The following is a 7,620-nucleotide window of genomic DNA, read 5'->3' on the forward strand; positions in this document are numbered from 1 at the left end:
AGGGACCGGACTCAGACCATGCTGTCTTAGCACTTCTACTGGTCTTGGTTCTATTCCTTGAGGTCATTGTAAATATAATCCCTCTTCTAAAATGGCAATCCTCAAATATTTTAAGAAAACGATTACATCTTTATTGCTCCCCCCTTTAGCCTTTTAGTGAACTGATCCCAGTTCTGTCATCCAGTACAATGTCCAGTGCTCTCACTGGTTTACATAAATCCCTGCCATTCATAAAGTGTAACATAAGCACAATCACCCTAATGGGGTCACAATAACAAACTAGTAAAATGAGATCATCACCTCATTTTTTAAATTATAGTAAAAATGCATAAAATAAAACTACCACCATAACCATTTTAAGTGTACAGTTCAGTAGTGTTAAGTATATTCATCTCTCTGCTTTGAATATTTTTCTTCTATTAANCAGGGTAACTTTTGACTAAAGTACAACCTTTTGGGTATTGTATTGTATGTAAATGATGAATAACAATTCTACTCTTGAAATCAATATTGTACTAAATGTTCACTAAAATTTAAATAAAAAATAAAATAAAATAAAGCCGTTCCAACAATGATAATAAATCTGTGCTTAACTTTATTAAAGGGAATAGTTTTTCAGAAAAAATACAAGCTTCTTTTTCACCTGGAGCTGTTAAACTCTGTCACTCCGGGACATAGTTATACAGACAGAAATTTTTATGGATCCCCAACCAGACTCAGTATACAGTTAGATTTGTCTCATTTACGTTTCCTTTGTTAGATTCTACCAATAATTGTGGCCTCTCAAGATCCTTTCAGATCCTGAATCTATAGACAGGAGGCTTGTAGAAGGTGGCTTCTTACTGACAACAATTATACATGATGGGTATTGATTTTCATAGGGCACTCCACACTGCCAAATTCTCTTCAAACTGCATTTCCCCTAAATTTGATATGAATGTGATGATCTCTACTTTCTAAAGGTAATACCTGCGGCTGAGAAAGGTCAAGCAATTGGCCCAAAGTTACACAGTAAGTGTCATAGCCAGGATTCCAATCTCAGTCTGCCCAAGATATCCCTGAGAGTTAGTTTTTAAAAAGACCAAAGTCTTAAGTGAGAAACTTCCACTTTAGGTCTGGCATATGTGAGAAATATATGTCTGATTCACAATAGATGCTAAATAAATGTTTCTTTGGACCCTGTTCTACCCCCATCCCCACTATTTGAGACATGATTTTTGTACTCCCAGAAGTAAATGGTCTATAGAAATTCTGAAAATGGGAGAGGTAATTAGTGATAGATAGTGCAAATGTTTTTCAGCCTGTCTCAGGGGAAGGCCTAGAAGGCAGGCCAACATCAGGGAGTAGATGTTAAATTAGGAGTCATGTGAGCAAATGATGGTTGTGAGGAAGATGGCTGGAACAGGAACTAATATTTATTGTGGACTCATATATGTTAGGAACTAAAGTAAGTATTCTCACAAGGAACTGGGGCTTCAGAACTGGTTCTGGTAGGAATGAATACCTAAAGGAACATGGCAATTTGTATCTTCCCGTTTTGCTTTTTTTCTTCTTTATACTCTCTTCACATCTTTTCTCTTTATATACTGTTTAGAATTTGAAAGAAATATATTTTTATTGGTTGGTTGTTAAATATGGGCTTCACACCGATTCTTAATACCAAAAGCAGTATGAGTTTTAAAAAGCACCAGAATGAGAGAGACTGCATGACAGTCTTTACCCTGCTATTAACTAGCTTATGACTAATAACAAATGTCACCTTTCAGCTTTTCATTTCTAAAGTTTCTCTTGTACTTGACCATATATGGGTTGATAGGTATCAATAAGAAAAGGCTGTATTTTAGACAGAAATGTATACAGAAGCAAAATTCTGGTGGGATTCTTACAGAAGGATCCAAATATCTTAGCTGCTTCCAAATAATAAGTCTATCAGGAAACACAAAAGATGATTTCAAGTTTTAAACAGCTATATAGTTGTACAGAGTTTAGGGCCTAAAAATTCAAAAGGTCCCAATATTTTTCCCCTACGCCTCCATTATCTGCATTTCCTTATCTTTGTCCTAATCCTAAAATTGGTTCTCTCCAAGGTATTTCTTTGCAAAAACATACACAGCATTTCTATTCCCAAATATAATGTTTTAGTCATCATAGCTAGTGTCAAATTCTTTAAGCAAATTATACTATTATTTTGGTTATAATTTAGGTATAAGTGGCTCAGTTCCTGACAATGAATACACCAAATTTATGGCAAATTGTCCTGCATTTTTCAATCTAATTTAGTTAGAAGTTAGGAAAGCTAGGGTTATAAATATAAATAGATTACACATTAGAATATCAAATGACAAAGTAATAAATATAATGATGTGTGATTTCATCCCTTATCTGCAGCAAATAAAGTTTTGAACATGGGAAAGTAAATCCCTCCCAGTTAATCTTAGACATGTTGCTCTAATATTCCTAGCATAGTATTTCTCAATTGTTCTTTATTACCTGATATATTTGAATTTATATGCCATCATAAACTTGTTAAAGAGATATGGATAGGGGGACAAGATTTTATACTCAGAATCAAAGCCCCATTTAGGGTAGATTGATAGAGAGATCTTACTGATACAATGCTGTGCTCTCAAAGATGGACTGGGATATACTGTCTTTGAAACATACAGGAGCTTCTCATGCTGATAACATTTCTTTGCATCTTAACATTTAAAAAAAGCCATGAGGAATAAGAAAATACTATCAAAAACTAGGTTCAAAATGGGAAGAGCACTTAATGCTGATAATGGAGTAAAGGCTTAAACTGAGAGGATATGAAAAAGATAAAACCAATGTTTAATGCATGGTCCCATTTACATTCAAAGTACAAGAGGGTAAAAGTGCTTTGCAATGCTGTCCTAGGTGGTTACAATAGATGGTATACTTCCTCAGGCGACCAACTGTTAACAAATTAAGCATAATTTTAAATATGTTATTTTCCAGAAAGTAGATACCTCATAAAGTTCTTTAGGTTGGAGAAATATGGTCATATAACAAAAATAGGACCTACAGGTACAGAGTTCTAGTTTGGGAAGATGAAAGATTTCTGGATATAGACAGGGGTGAAGGTTGCTTAACAATGTGGCCACTGAGTTGCAAACTTAAAAATGCTTAAAATGGCACTTTTAAAAGAAATAAAATGCTGAAAAATGTTAAAATGAAAGACAAAAGCACCTTCTTCTCCCTGAACCATGAAGGGAGTTCCCCTGTAGAGTCAACCCATCACTCAGAGGAAAATGAACAAGCAAATAAAAAACCTTTGTTTTGCTACTATAACATAAGTGATTCTCTCTTGAATAACAATTATGAGGGTTATTTTAAATGAAAGAGTGGTTTTGTGACAAATCATAAACAGGATCTGAGAAGAAAGTTCCCGTATTTGGTGCTCCTACCATTTGACTATATTTATATGTGGCTTTAGCCTTTGGTAATAGAATCAACTAATTTTCTATTAGTGAAAGTGTTCAGTCTTTTTAGTTCCTTCCTACAAGAGGTGTTTAAATGACTTGAGAAAGTAAAGCTTTCATAATAACTTGGAATGGGGGGAAAAACTATGACCTATTGCACTGGATAGCAGGAAAAAAAATAAGCTTTTGAGTTGGTCAAACAGATCTAAATTCCATCTCTATCTCTAACTATATGCCCTTCAGCAAATTATTTAACCACTTTGAGCCCGGTTTTTTGTCTAAAAAGTAAAGAAAGACAATGGCTCTCTCAAGATATGGTGAATATTAAATGAAACAAAAAAAATTTTTAATGTTCAGCACAGAAAGTCATGTGAAAAAGTATGCTCATTTACTAATTCAGAAGCTGAAATTTTTACATAGTATTATATATAATTATTTTATTTCAGATCAGAGTAAATTTAGAGATAATCTAGCCTAACATTTCTCACTCTTGGCACTATTGTCACTTTGGGCCAGATAATTCATTGTGAGGGGCTGTTCCATTCACTGTTAAGACATTTAGCAGTATCCCCCAGTCTCTACCAACTAGAATTTGGCAGCCTTCTCCAGTTGTGACAACCAAAAATATCTCCAGACATTGACACATGTCCTTTGTAGGGCAAAACTGCCTCTAGTTTATAAATGATTTAGTCTAATGTCGTCATTTCAAAATAGGGAAGCTAAGGCCCATAGAGTTTATAAGAAATAAAGGATTGGGAAAGCTAAAATTTTAAATATATGATTCTAGATTCAGGTGGATTTAGACTATGAAAAAGTTCCAAAAGTCTGAGGAGAGGCATTAGTAAGAGCTGAGGGATGTTTTTAAGTAAGTGAAATGCAAATATGAGTACTAATAACTCACATTCTGTGGTATTCAATTCAGGTTGTTCCAGAGTGCCTGCCTTTGATGATATAAAAAGCAAAGAGGATTTACTTCCCAGAAACTCATTTTTTTTGAGACCTTTGTTGGATTGTGCCTACTCCAAATAGCTTCATTATTATTCTACAGTTTTATAAAATACCATTAACTTCTGTATCCAAAAATGAAATTGTGTATGAAATCAAAATTATTCTATTTGAAACTTTTTTCTAATACTACTAGATAACACCTGACAATTTAGGATGAAATAGATTTTGTGATAAAAGAAAAACAATTACGGCTTGAGTCAGAAAAAAATGATGAATCTATGCTTACANAAAATTATAACATCCCTTCAGTTCTAAGTAAGAGAACTTTCTGTTCACTCAAATTAAATGTTCTTTGGTTACCCTGATAAGATTAAGCTCATTCAAATTAGATCACTCTATAAATAGCTACATTTAATAAAATGAATCTTACTTGCATTTGTTACATGACAATCAGATATACTTATACAAAACACCAAATTTCTTCCTCAAGATAACCCATTAGATGTTTATGGCAATAACTAGCTATTAATTGCTTTAATGCTTTGCTGAGGTGGGAATTACATAGTTCAACTGATCTTGATGCCAAAAAAAAAATACCCTAACATTGTAAAAAAAAAAAAAAAAANTGATTGCAAATATGTATCTCAGTTTGTCTCACTTTTAATCAGTTTCATCCTAAGATAAAATTCAATTCAATTTACCTTAGGATGCTTTCGCATTTTCATTAGAGGCTTGAAAATGTTGTGTAGCTGATTTATTGATCTTTTTCTTTTTGCCTCCTTCCCTTTTTAAAAAAAAAAAAAAAACCTCTTTTCATCCTATTTTAATAAAGTGACAAGAATGGAGCAAAACTCAAGAGTTGGCAGCAATAATATAAATCTCAGTCACAAATTTAAATAAAGTCAGGTATTAATAAATCAGAGAAATCATCAATTTAAATCTGCAAAGAGCATATGTGCTGTCTTAACGATTGCACCTTTTGAGATAGCCTCCCTCAAACATTCTTGATTTAAAAGCATTTCTTTTTAAATAGCTAACTTGACCTTTGCAATTCAAAAAAATTTTTAAACATTTTATTTATTTTTGAGAGTCAGAGAGAGAGAGAGACAGAACGTGAGGGAGGGAGGGACAGAGAGAAAGGGAAACACAGAATCCCAAGCACGCTCCAGGCTCTGAGCTATCAGCACAGAGCCTGACTCAGGGCCAGAACCCACAAGCTGTGAGATCATGACATGAGCCAAAGTCAGATGCTTAACCGACTGAACCACCCAGGTGCCCCGACTTTTGTCATATTTCTAACAGCTTCTGGATAGACTGGATTTTCTTATCTATAAATCTTCCCTCTTTGGGCAAACAAGCAATTTAATCTACATTTTAGGACTTAACATTTATTCATTCATGAATAATTCAGATTAATATATATTACACAGATATTTTATAAGAATAAAAACCTCCATAAAAGTAATANTCTTTTAGTACCATTCATATAAAGGAAAGATGAACAGAGCTCAACACTAAGTTATAGTGAAAAATGGATCATGTTAACCTTGCCAAGGTATTTTAACTGTTTCCCCTAAATGTCACAACCCATTTAAGTTTTCAGAAATATTATTTGTGCTAGAAGTACAGATTTGTACCTGTAAGTAGTATGAACACCCAATTATAATGCTATCTAGTATCCTTATTTTTTCAGTTTATAAGATTAGTACTTGACTATCCTTATTTTCTCAGTTTATAAAACTAATACCCGACCTATAAGTTTAGCAAGTTTTGGGTGTTTTACAAGAGATTCTCACAATAAAAAAATAATGAAGCCTTTCCTATAGCACATTAATCATTACAAAATACAATATAATTAATAAAATAACTGGGAGTACTAGTTATATGTTTAATATTTACTCTGTCATTAAACTAAATTTGTGACCTTCATAATTATAAGCACTCTGTGGCCAGTTAGCTCTGGAGTCCTGCCTGCTTGTGACATTACAAACTGAATTCAAATCCTGTGTAAATCCATTAATTTGCTTGATCCCATGACAGCTAGTTTGCATCAGAAAGTCACCATGCCATTCATTCCAACAGGTTAGCAAATGTTAATCGTCTCCAAAACTGGTTTCAGATGGAAAAGAATCAAAGTTCATATCCAAACAGATATGTGATGAATGCATGAGGGAACATGCTTAGTCAATATTTTCACATATTGACACCTAATACAGATAGAAGATCAGAAACTAACAAGAGGTCATTAACCTCTCTCCAGAGATCCCTACCCTAACAAATGCAAAGAAGTTAATTCTAATAGTTTGCTAATTAATCTTTCCTAGATACCAACATCAGATTTATAATGTTTTAATGTGCCTATAATACATAAGACACCATGGGTAGAATGCAGATTTATAATAAACAATGGGAGGGTTGTCTTGATAGTTTAAGAGTCCGATAAGTAATATTTAAGATTGCATTTACCCAATCATTTATTTATTCATTTTATAATTTCACTATCAAGCACTGCTACTGAGTTCTTTAATATACAGTTCTTTAACACAGCTGTGCCTAATTCAACTGTATCCTCATCACTGAGCATAGTGCCACACACACACACAGGTGTTCAATAAATGATTCCTGAATAAATTAAGCAAAGGCCATTAACTAGGTTTTCTTAGGATGGACTTGAAACTTCACTGAATACTATGGAGACAAAGGTAATTGTTAGGCAATTGCTATGCAAATATATTATTAACTAAATAAAAAGCCAGCATGTCCTCCAATCTAAACAGAATTCACATAATAATTTATTTTCTTTAATAAAGAGGTAAACAAACAAGAGTGTTTTTGTTTATTTTTGTTTTGATGTTTACTATGATTACATTGGAACATCAATATTGGGTGAAAATTCATTTTTGAGCCACTAAACATGAAGTGTCCTACAAAATCTCATGAGTCCCTTTACTATGAATTCTGGAAAGGTATGTTTTGTCATATGTCCATGCACATGACATTTGTTTGTTGTTTTGGTTTTAAGATTATTGCCTAATTTCCCAGTTGTAACTTTTGAAACTTTCTAATCTTCTCTGCTTGGCAATTTTTAATCTCCACTTTCATTTGCTCATTACCAACCCCAAGACAAATGAGATCCTTAGGAGTGTTGGCTACAGTTGAAAAAAGATCAGCAAATGCTTTATAAAATGACTTTTAATGGTTCTATCTGGAGTGTACTTAAAATAACTGG

The sequence above is a fragment of the Crocuta crocuta genome, unplaced genomic scaffold, assembly GCF_008692635.1.
Source record: "Crocuta crocuta isolate KB4526 unplaced genomic scaffold, BGI_CrCroc_1.0 scaffold505, whole genome shotgun sequence".
In the NCBI taxonomy this organism is placed as follows: Eukaryota; Metazoa; Chordata; class Mammalia; order Carnivora; family Hyaenidae; genus Crocuta; species Crocuta crocuta.